Source organism: Triturus cristatus, chromosome 2_1 (genome assembly GCF_964204655.1).
Source record: "Triturus cristatus chromosome 2_1, aTriCri1.1, whole genome shotgun sequence".
Taxonomy (NCBI): Eukaryota; Metazoa; Chordata; class Amphibia; order Caudata; family Salamandridae; genus Triturus; species Triturus cristatus.
Genome location: NC_140581.1, coordinates 1,143,730,766 through 1,143,741,526, shown reverse-complemented (window position 1 = coordinate 1,143,741,526; position 10,761 = coordinate 1,143,730,766).

Sequence of the window (10,761 nt, the reverse complement as noted above, 5' to 3'; positions counted from 1 at the left end):
AAATTAAAATCACCTGATACTATTAAACCAGCATCTGGGTGTTGAACTATTAATGTGGTCAGCGCATCCCGCAAGATATATAACTGTGCAGACTTGTTTTTACTGGCACTCAGATACACGTTAAGAATAATTATACTCAGATCAGTTGTATTTACCACAAGACATTGTAGCCAACCCAGATTGAAATCTACCATATACACAACTAGGTTTAAGTTGGCCGCAGTGTAAAATGCCAATCCACATTTAGCACGGCCAAATGTTTTGGTTTTCACTGCCGGTATACTATATTAATTAAATACAGACAAAGGGGTCATCTGTTTACACCATGTTTCTAGGAATAATAGAATTGCAAATGAATTTAAAAATAATATTGTATCTGGGTCTGACAATAAATGGAGCAATCCGTGGACATTCCAGGAGCATAGACATTTCATTTACATTAACGTCCATAGCTCCGGTTATTCAATTACTGTCTCCACAGGAAACCTTTGCCAATGATGCAGGCAGCCAAGACCAGTCCTCCATTCGCACATTATTTTTGGGTAGCCACTCACAGAGCCTACCCTCTGTTTGGGAATTGGTGATCAACAGCCCAGAACTGCAAGATTGATTGTTTAATGGGCCCGCTGCTCCTCTAAGTACAGGATTAAGCTTGTTAATTTCTACTGGTTTGCAACCTTTATCCACCTTAAGGGCCAGTACATTCAAGATTGGAGGATATTGTACACTAGCCCAGATCTCAACCTTAATTCCATATTCCATAAAATACAAACTTGATCCTAAGATCTTAGTAACAATATCGTTAGAGGACCAAGTTGTCATAGTAGACTCTCGAAGAGAGTTGGGCTGTACCTATTTAAACTGAACTGACTCCAAATCAATGGATTTAATAAATGCTAAATCAAGGATAGTAGAAAGAATTTTCAGGATTAAACACCAATTAAGACTATCATAAGGTCCCTGGGATTTATACAGGGGATGCATTACTAGCTTGGTGTCCCCATTTCTACAGCTATAATCCTGTCTACCACACGGAGAGTTCAATATGCCCAAATTACTATCTTTTGGTAAAGCAGATTTAGAAGATATTTGTAAAAGAGATAGACTCTGACTATTAACAGATTCTAACATATCTACAGTACTTAACTGCTTCAGGGTATTTTTAGGCAAAATTCCTAACCCCTATGGTTTATTGTCCAACCTAGACACCCTTTCATCATTGATAATTACCAGATCCAATTTTATTTTACCATTGGGTTTAAGAACATCATTATTACTACCATTTGCTAATCCCTGATAATTAGGCAAAAGTCCAAGCCCCCATGGTTTATTGTTCAACCTAGTCACCCCTTCATCATTGGAAACTACCAGATCCAATTGTATTGTACTATCAGGTTTAAGAACATCATTAGTATTACCATTTGCAAATCCCTGATCATTATCCCTTATTGGAACCGGCAATACTATAGTGGAATCTCCATCTGCCACAACACCAACCTGGGGTAAGCATTTTTTAACAACTGATTTAAATATAGGATAATAATCCTTAGGTTTTGCTGCTGTAGCTAGTAAGGTAGCTGACCTCCTGGCCTTATTCCACGCTTTCTGCAGCCTTTTCCTTGAACGTTTAAATAACGAGGGACAATTGCTTAGACTATCCCCAGCGCTTGAGCACTGTAGTTTAGCAGTAATCAGTGATTTGCCATACTTGGTTCCATGCAAGACATGGCCATCCTCTACTTGTACATCCGAACACAAGCTGACCTCAGCCTCCCTCAGCCTCCCTTTCTACTTCCTCTAGAAATCAGTTAACACAACCCACCTTTGTTGCAACTTGTTTCTGCCTCTTGTTTTCATTATATACTTTATCACCCCCTTTCTAAGTACAAACCAAATTGCGATCCAAAACAGGATACCTTACTGTTTTTTTAACTTCTTTCACAAGGGAACCTACAATCTTTGGGAGATCAGACATTTTATCCAAAATGTGAGAACATGGGCATCTTATCAATTGGTCATTAACCTCAGTCTGGGCCTTAACCACAAATCCTGTCAGGTTTTGTAGTTTTGAGTCAATACCGGCCACATAGAGTGCTAAAGTATTTAGAAGATCCACCTGAATTTAAAGTTTATTTGAGTGGAAGTCAAGTGCGCTTGTTATAACATTCATTGTATTTAGCAAACTTTTCCATACACCAATATCATCGGCACTTTTATTCATTGTAGTATGTGCATCAACATTGGGTAAAACATCATATTTGTCCAGGAATGAAAGGTCAGCAGGGTTCAGTGAATTGTCAGGCATACCAGGAATATGATCAACCGGATTCAGTGATATATCAACTTGACCTAAAATATGAGCACCCTGATGGTTATTTGTAATTTCATTTTTTACAGGAATTAAAATTGCGTGATCATCCGGAGCCTGTTCATCATCACATATTCCTGGACCAAATATGCCTAATATATTCTTATCATTTGTTATCTCAAAAGTAGGTGATCCTGGTTTCCCGATTTTCTCATCAACCCCAAATGCAAGCATCCCAGGTATCAAAAGGCCTTGTAACACTTTGTTAACCTGCACTTCCCCCATACAGATAACAGAGGCATCACTGTCATTCAAGGGCATGGAGCAGCTTGAAAAGTCCAGGAAAGTGTCTGCTGTCTGGTGTTCAACTTTCGCACCAAGCTGCGTCATCATTTTGGTTGTCCCCACCTTTATATACTCATTGGTTGGGACAGCATGGACTGGTGCATTGACTACCCTTTTGTACGGTGATTTTTTCGCAGAAGATACGTTCTGCTTTAATTTGACTGGTTGTATTGATCGTATAGAGCCGAATACTTGGTTTCCACTATCTCTCAACTCCTTCCTGGGGGGAGTAGGGTCCTCAAGTGCAGCTAGATCTGTTTTCGAAATTTCCAATACGTGGGGCAGTTTAGCATCACCATTGCATTTGTTTCGAACAACACCCTTCTGTATAAAGAAATTGATGGAGCAGGTAAAGCAAAATGTTGTATACCTCCTCTATTTTGCATGAAAATACTAATTATAAAACCTACTTATATTATAATTTGACTAACGGTTTGCTGTGTTATATTAATCAACTATTTGCATTTTTATTAAACATCACTAACACGTGGGACTTATTGCTATTTGCATGGCAGAATAACTAATAACTAAATTATGTACACATATCAATAGTAGTACATGTGGTAATAGGATATCGCATGATTTATGTTGCTTTTGTGATGTTTGCGTTCCCGTTTTGGACTGTAAGGGTGAGTATTATTGCTTTAAATGTCGCTAAAAGCTAGGAAAATACTAAAACATAAAGGGATTAGTGAGGGTTTAACATTATAATCTTCATTTCTTTGTATTAATTACTCTTTTGTGTTTGTTTCGCTTAAGTTGGCATTTGGGCCTACCAAATCATGGCGTCCAAAATGGAGTTCTGAAGTGGCCACCGTCTTGTGAGCGCGATGCCTATTGCGTAGACTCGGATGGCTCCGTAGACCTCAGCCAACGCCAAGGCACAGTGTTCCTGGTCAAGGATAGGGACATGGAGGACTGCCAAACTTCAGTCAGTAAAATCTGGTCTAAATGAACAATTGGGACATACAAGCAAAACTTTTACATTGTTGCATAAGGGCAACATGGACAGAGGAAGTGAACCAGCAAAATCCATGAGAACCTCAAGTGATGTAAAAATCGGACGTTTCCAATTAGCCAATCATATGCCTTCTTAGCCTAAGAATGTTTCATGTTATCCCGAATTTCATTATAAAAAGGGTAGTAGAATAGGGAGGGGTAGGGTGCTGCCTTCTTACTCGATGACCGCAAACCCTTATCGACCCCACAGGCGATGACAGATGCTTGCACGATTTCTGGTCCTTTGGAGATCTTTGGGACTGTAACGTGCTGAGCAAAGAACTTTCGGACTTTGAGCTTTGGCCTGCTTTATTTGGACAATTTAACGGCTAAATTCGGTTATGCAGAGCCAAATGAATTAGGAAAAATCCAGATAGCAAGAATAGGTAAATATAAATGTCATGCGATTTGTGCTGATTGAACAAAATTCTAAACTTGATGGACCAAAATGCTAATATTAATTGCAAACAATATTTAGATAAACAAATATTTGATTAACAGAAATTATGAGTTTGTGGTTTTTCAATGAAGAGAGTAGAGGATTCTGAGTCTTAAATGTGTTTTAGCTGGTTCTAAATCACCATCAACCAGTCCAACTAATTGGTCCATCGACCAAGAGGTGGAGTGCCTTGATGTTTAAGGTTAGGATTCTATAGGTGGTGATGCTAATGTATATTCTGTAAAATAACTTTTCTTCCCTATAGGTAATAAGGCACTCCCCCACATGTCCAGCGCTTGATTTTATCATCCCTCCTGTGTGCAGACTCGTGAGTGGAGACGTGCGAGTGTTGGTGTTATGGGCCCCATCAATTAATGCGTGTGTGAATGAGCTAGTGTGATGTCGGGTCTGCGGTGCAGGGTGGATAGTTGTAAATTTGCCCCTTTCCCCGATTTCGCGCTGGATCAAAATCCTTAATACTTGACTGGGAAGAGGTGGTCTCCCCTCCTCCTCCAACAGAGAGTGGGTTACTACTTTGCCCCACAGTCCTCAAGGCAACCCCCGGGCTTGTTCTTATCCCATTTTTGCCCAATACAATCTCGTTGGCAGACTCATTTGCATCCTGGGTATTCTTTTTGGAGCGAGTTAGCATTTTCCTAGCAACTCTTCGCCTTTTTTGTAACTGTTCTTGAAATGACAGTTGCGCTTGACCCCTTACGCGACCAGATCTCATAGTGTAGCCATTAATCACCAATAAAACACACTGGGCGAACGTAAGACTTTAATTAACGTATATCCGGTGAGTTTACTCGATCAGTCGACAACTCCTTCAGGGAATTCTGCCACTACTTTTCAAAGGGTCTAATAGTCTGGCAATTCCAACAAAAAATGGTAACTGAATGGGTTATGGTCTGGTTAATCTGAAGTAAAGTAATAAGTAATAATAACTGATGATTTAATGAGCTATGGGCTATGGGTTGTAGATTGTAAAAAATTGGCAGCAGGCAGACAAGCAAACACGCAAGCCAGCGAGCGTTTTGAATATGTTTTACTTATTTATACTTTAACTTTAATGCGGAAGCAGCTATGAGGCAACTATGAGGCAGACATGATGCAGACGTAAGGCAGAACAGTACCTATTGAGGTTGGGGACCTTGGAAGACCTTGGAAGGTTTTCTAAGTTCCGACAGGGTCCCCTGTTTGTGGTGACACCACTTACCACCATTATCCTCGAGCCCACTGGCCACACTCGCAATCCACACCCGGTCTCAGACCACCGAGCCGCTTCTGTGGGGCAAAAAGACGGGGGGGTTTGCAGTTGCTGTTCAGTCTGCTTTCCTCTGTCACCATTCTCAGTTCTCTGTTTGTCCCCTCTTCTCCGCTTTCTGCTTCCTGCCTCTTGCTTTGTTGCCACTGCTCAACTGCCGCCGCTCAACCCGCTCTGCCCACCGCGGGGGGGGCTGAACTCAGCTGGTCGCGTCGGTCAAAGATGGTTTTACGGGCCCCCGTGTAGAAGAAAAAATCAACGGGAACCAGCGGGGGCCGAGGTCCGAGAGCTGGTGAACTGCGAGACGCGAGGCAGCAGGCAGCGAGGCAGCAGCTCAGCGTCTTCCGTGCTCGCTGCAGACAGAACAGCGTGAAAACCCGGTTCGTACTGAAGCGTCAGTTGGAGCTGTTCCTTATGATACATTCTCTGCCACCTTTTTGCTACATCTTGGCAGGAAAGAGATAGCTTGTACATCCTCTTCAGCGGCGCCAGTATCTTGACTGCTCTTATGAAATTTCAAGGTATGATGACTCTATCTGGGGCACTGTGCTTCGTAATTGTCATTGCAAGTTCCAATGCACAAATTATGAGTTCTTACAAGTCGCAAGGGAAAAAGGGCATCAAAGGGGCTATCTCCCCAACCTTGCAATTTACAATGGAATGCACAAATTATTTTCAACCGCTCCTGCAATTGAAGAGCATTTAACGGCTACCGACTGTGCAGTGCAAGCTGTCATTTTCTGACAGCGTATAATCTAAGGGCCCGATTTTGATGTCGGACGAACCTGAGTCTGTCCTACAGCGATTCGGTACTGGGACCGACCGACCTGCTGTCAGCGGTCCCAACCCAGCAAATAGGATGCGACCGAACACTTTCGGTCGCACTCCTATTCTTTACAATGGGAGCATGCATTCCGACTGGAATGCATGCTCTCATTGTGTAGAGAAGAGGTGCAGTTGATCCCTGCCTCCCATGGCATGCACTTCAAGGTGCCTACCACGGGGTGCAGGGATCAACGGGTGCACCATAGGTGCCCCTTCGGCCTTCAACCAGAGACCGGGCACCCATGCGGGCCCTGCTGGTGGCCCCCGAAGGCAACTTCTGACAGCCTTTCTGGGCCAGAAAGGCTGTCGGAATCAGACACTGTAATCCCTCGGGTGGAAAGAGCAGCCCTTGAGACTACTGGAGTCTTTCCGACTGACTCCATCCAAATGGGTTGGTCGGAAATTAATCCGAACAGCTGATTACGATGCCGTAGGAACGGCTTTGACCAAGTGTCGGAGCCATTTACTACAGCATCGTAATCGGGCCCCAAGTCTGCAGGCTTCTTACAACAAAAATAACAGTTCTTTGGTCTGCTGTATGTGTCCCATGAACATGAAGTGTCTTCCAGGAGGTGCTTCTTTTTGTAGTAGAGTAATCCCCCACCCCTTTAGGGGAAGGAACTGCAATGACAGCACTTTACTAGAGCAAATGTTTAAATGGAGGTCTGCTGATCCTTGCAGAGTCCTGTCCAAGCATTCCTTTTTACGTACAGCAAAGTGCATAGCAGAATCTCCTCGCATTAATATTAATAAGGTAGAGGTGTGAGCCTAACTGTGCAAAGTTTCTTTGCCTAGCGACCAGGTTGTACTTTCCACAAGAGAGCAAAGGTCTAACCTTCATATGGAGCTGAGCTATGCAAATCTGCTATAGCAATGCCAGAAGGTCTGTTCTTACATTTAGCCCTATATGCTTTATTAAATCTCCCAACAATAGAACCCTATGTGTATGCAGGAAAAGGGAATACAGCAGGTAGCCAAAACAGCTCTCTACAAAGGTTGGTCGAGTTCTATTAACATTGCAGTGATAGCTTGAAATGCTATTAGCATCAGGAGCAGTATTGATTATTCTGATGGTAATAAAGGGCCCATATAGTGAATGACAGCAGGATGGAAGAGTCATCAAACAACTTAAATACTGTAGCTACCTGCTCTCTCGGGAGACTGAGTGGAGTTTTCCTTTCTTGCCTTTTAAGTTTCATTAATATGCGTCTGCTTCTAATATATCTCATAGAGTTCCAGAAAGGAGCAGTTTCAGTGATCTAGCTGGGGATCTGTATGTGTGAAGAGGAAGGCGTTAAATAAATAAATAATCTTGCTTGTTTACGCTGAAAGGAGTCCCTCCTTAACTTCCTTTTTAGTGTAATCCATCAGGATTGCAAATAAAGTAACAACGAGCTGCGATCAACCAAGCCATTTGGTCAACAGGTTGCACTACTGCTGGGGGTCATGCTGCAAACAGCACTAGATGAATGGCATTTGTATTTTTAGGGGATTTGTAGCGTGCACGATTCTAAGGTATGGTGTTCTGCAGCTGAGGGACACTGTGGAAATCTTATATAAAGCGTTTGGCTAACCCCTTTAAGAACTGAGAATATGAGTCGCACACGATTTACACTGCACTTTCAGTGTGGTAGAGGTGAAGACCATGCCCCCCCCACCCCCACCCCCTGGGCCAGAAGACTGGAAAGGCAGAGTCGTGCCCTTGGCTTAACCCCTGTCTAAAGTGTCTATAAATACTGGTTTGACTTACTTCACTTTTACTTGGCTAAAATCTGAAATGAAATGCTGTTTTCACCTCTTTCGGAATCCAGATATTTCTATCCTGATTCCTGCGTCATCAAGCCTCGAGGCTCAGCCGCTCTGGTTGTTTGTGTTGTTTATGCAGTCAATTTAGTCTCTAAACACAAAGAGCAGCGCTATTTCTTTAAACATATTATATTCTTTCTTCATGAATACGTATTATTACAAAGAGTATGTTTGCCTTGCAAGGAGCCTTCATGAGAAATAATAAAAGTATTATACTTGGAAATGGTGAAGAGGTGTCCAGGGAGTTACTCAACAGACAGAAACACGGTTTTCCTCCAGACAATGAATTGTGGCTTCGCTTATGATCGAGTTTCATTCACCCTACTCCAGGCATTAACCTGAGATGGCTTATTAACCCAGATAAACACATCCTGGGTTCTATTTTCAGAACACTGTAGCATTGCTTCACAGCCCTCATTATAAGAGCTGGGAACACCTTGTGCACTTTTATAAATAAAGGTTTGATACGCGACTATCGGGGGAGGGTCTGTTTCTGATGGTTGTTGCGCACTGTAGCGTAGGTACTGTGTTAAGTTCTTAGAACTAGCCCTAAGGAAAGGCTGTGAACATTTCACTGAGTTTCTGTCTGTCCTCTGTGACTACCCGGCTCGTCTTTAACTTTATTGGGTCACAAATAATTGGGAAGGAACAGAGAGAGCTCTCATTCACAACCTCTTCTCTTCTACAGGCAGCACATGCAAAAAATAGCTCCTGTTTATTGGAGTTAGCATATCCCTCGCCCGCAGCACCTGCAATTCTCATCCCCAGTCGAGGCAATTTTCGAGATTTGATGTTTTAACCTTCCTATTATGTTCTTCTCTCTAGTCCTAATACAAAATGTCCCATTTGTTTGCTATTGCTGTGGGAAACAGCTCTCAGTCTAGACTAGGCAGCATCATGCTGGCTTTTGGTGGCCCTCTTGTTTAATTGCGGATTTTTCATCCGGGTACCCCAGCCTAAAATCTCGAATAAATACTTCTGGATTTTTAAGCATGCTCTTTTAGCCTATCGCGCTCACACCTACTTTTTAAACAGTGTTTGCATGCTTCCTTTCGTAATTATATTTGTATGTGCGTCCCACACACAGGCGTGAAATCATTTTATACTTGACAACAATAAAACAACACCTCTATACACCAATAAAGAGAGCTGTAAAGACTTAATCAAATCCTGTACATCTCTGTCCTCCTACTCTCGTTTTGTCACGATTCATCTCAGCCCGTGCTATATCTGACATTTCCACGGTTTATGGCCTGGATGCATTCTAGAATAGAACACTCTTAACCAGAGCTACTTGGCACGAGCGAGCACACTGTGCAATGAATAAGGAAAGGAGACCACTACATTATCCTCCCCCTTATACAAACAAAAAGAGAAGAACAGCACAAATCAAAAGCAAAAGAAAAGAAGAACAAGAGGAGATAAAAACGAAAAGAAAATAGAAATAACGTCTAACAATATCTAGCAAGAACAAAATGTTGCCTATTGCTCTGCGTAAACAGAACGGAAGATGATCTTCGGAAGGAGAAATCTCATCTTCATTATGTCATTCATAATGCAAATTCTTACCGCTACAGCTTCCAGAATTCCTCACAACTCTTGACACATTCCACCAATGTTTGTTATTAACTCTAACAGCATTGCCATGGACTTTGTTTATGACCAAAGGGTCAGAGAACTTCAAGTATCCTTTTTTATTATGCACAGGAATTTTTACACGTACCACATCACCAACAGTAAAGGAGTGGGGAACAGATCTTTTCCTGATATCAAAATAAGTTTTTTGATTGGTTTGAGCTTGAGAAACATTCGCCCTCACAATGTCATCCAAATCAATGACAGAGTCCATCTTTACACACTTGGACATCCATCTAGGACAAATCTTAGAACATGGTTTCCTTCCCCGCAAAAGTTCATAAGGGGTGTGGTACGATAGAACCAAAGCATAGATCTAACTGCATTCTGGACATTGCACTTTCCTGCCAACTGCACACAATTGTTGAGCACCCTGTTCATGCGCTCCACCAAACCATTTGTTTGTGGGTGATAGAGGGAGCTCCTGGAATGGGTTATACCACCTTGCTCTAAAAACAAATCAAATTCTTGACTCACAAACTGTACACCATTGTCACTCACAATAGTGGAGGGCAACCCTTCACGTAAAAAGAGATCTTTAAGAAAATCAATCCACTTTTCGAATTAGGCTCACTAATAAAACATACCTCAGGCCATTTGGAGTAATAATCAATTGCTACAATAGCAAACCTCGAGGAAGCAGAAAGAACATTGAACGGACCAACCAGGTCAACACCAATCTTCTCCCATGGTCTGGTAGGCAACTCAATAGGTTGTAGAGGTGGAGTTCTGAGATTGAAACTCTTTTCAGCACTAGAACACACCACACATTCACCCACATACAAATCAACATCTTTGTCCATCTGAGGCCACCAAAAATATTCTCGCAACCTCCTTTTATTGAGAGTTTTGTCCAAATGTCCCTCATGTGCTCCTTTTACCAATCGCACTCTCAGCACATCGGGAGGAACCAGCCTGTTGCCACGCACTAACAACCCATCTTCCACAGAAAGTTCCATAGAGACCTTCACAAAGGTCTGCAACGAATAAGACACATTCTTCTCCCTGGGCCACCCATCTTTGACATGTTTGATGACACAAGAGAGCAAATTGTCCTTTGAAAGTTCATCCCTCCATTCTTTTTCACTAACTGCGCACATGTCATTTAGAAGCAAACTCACAACGAAACAGTCATCC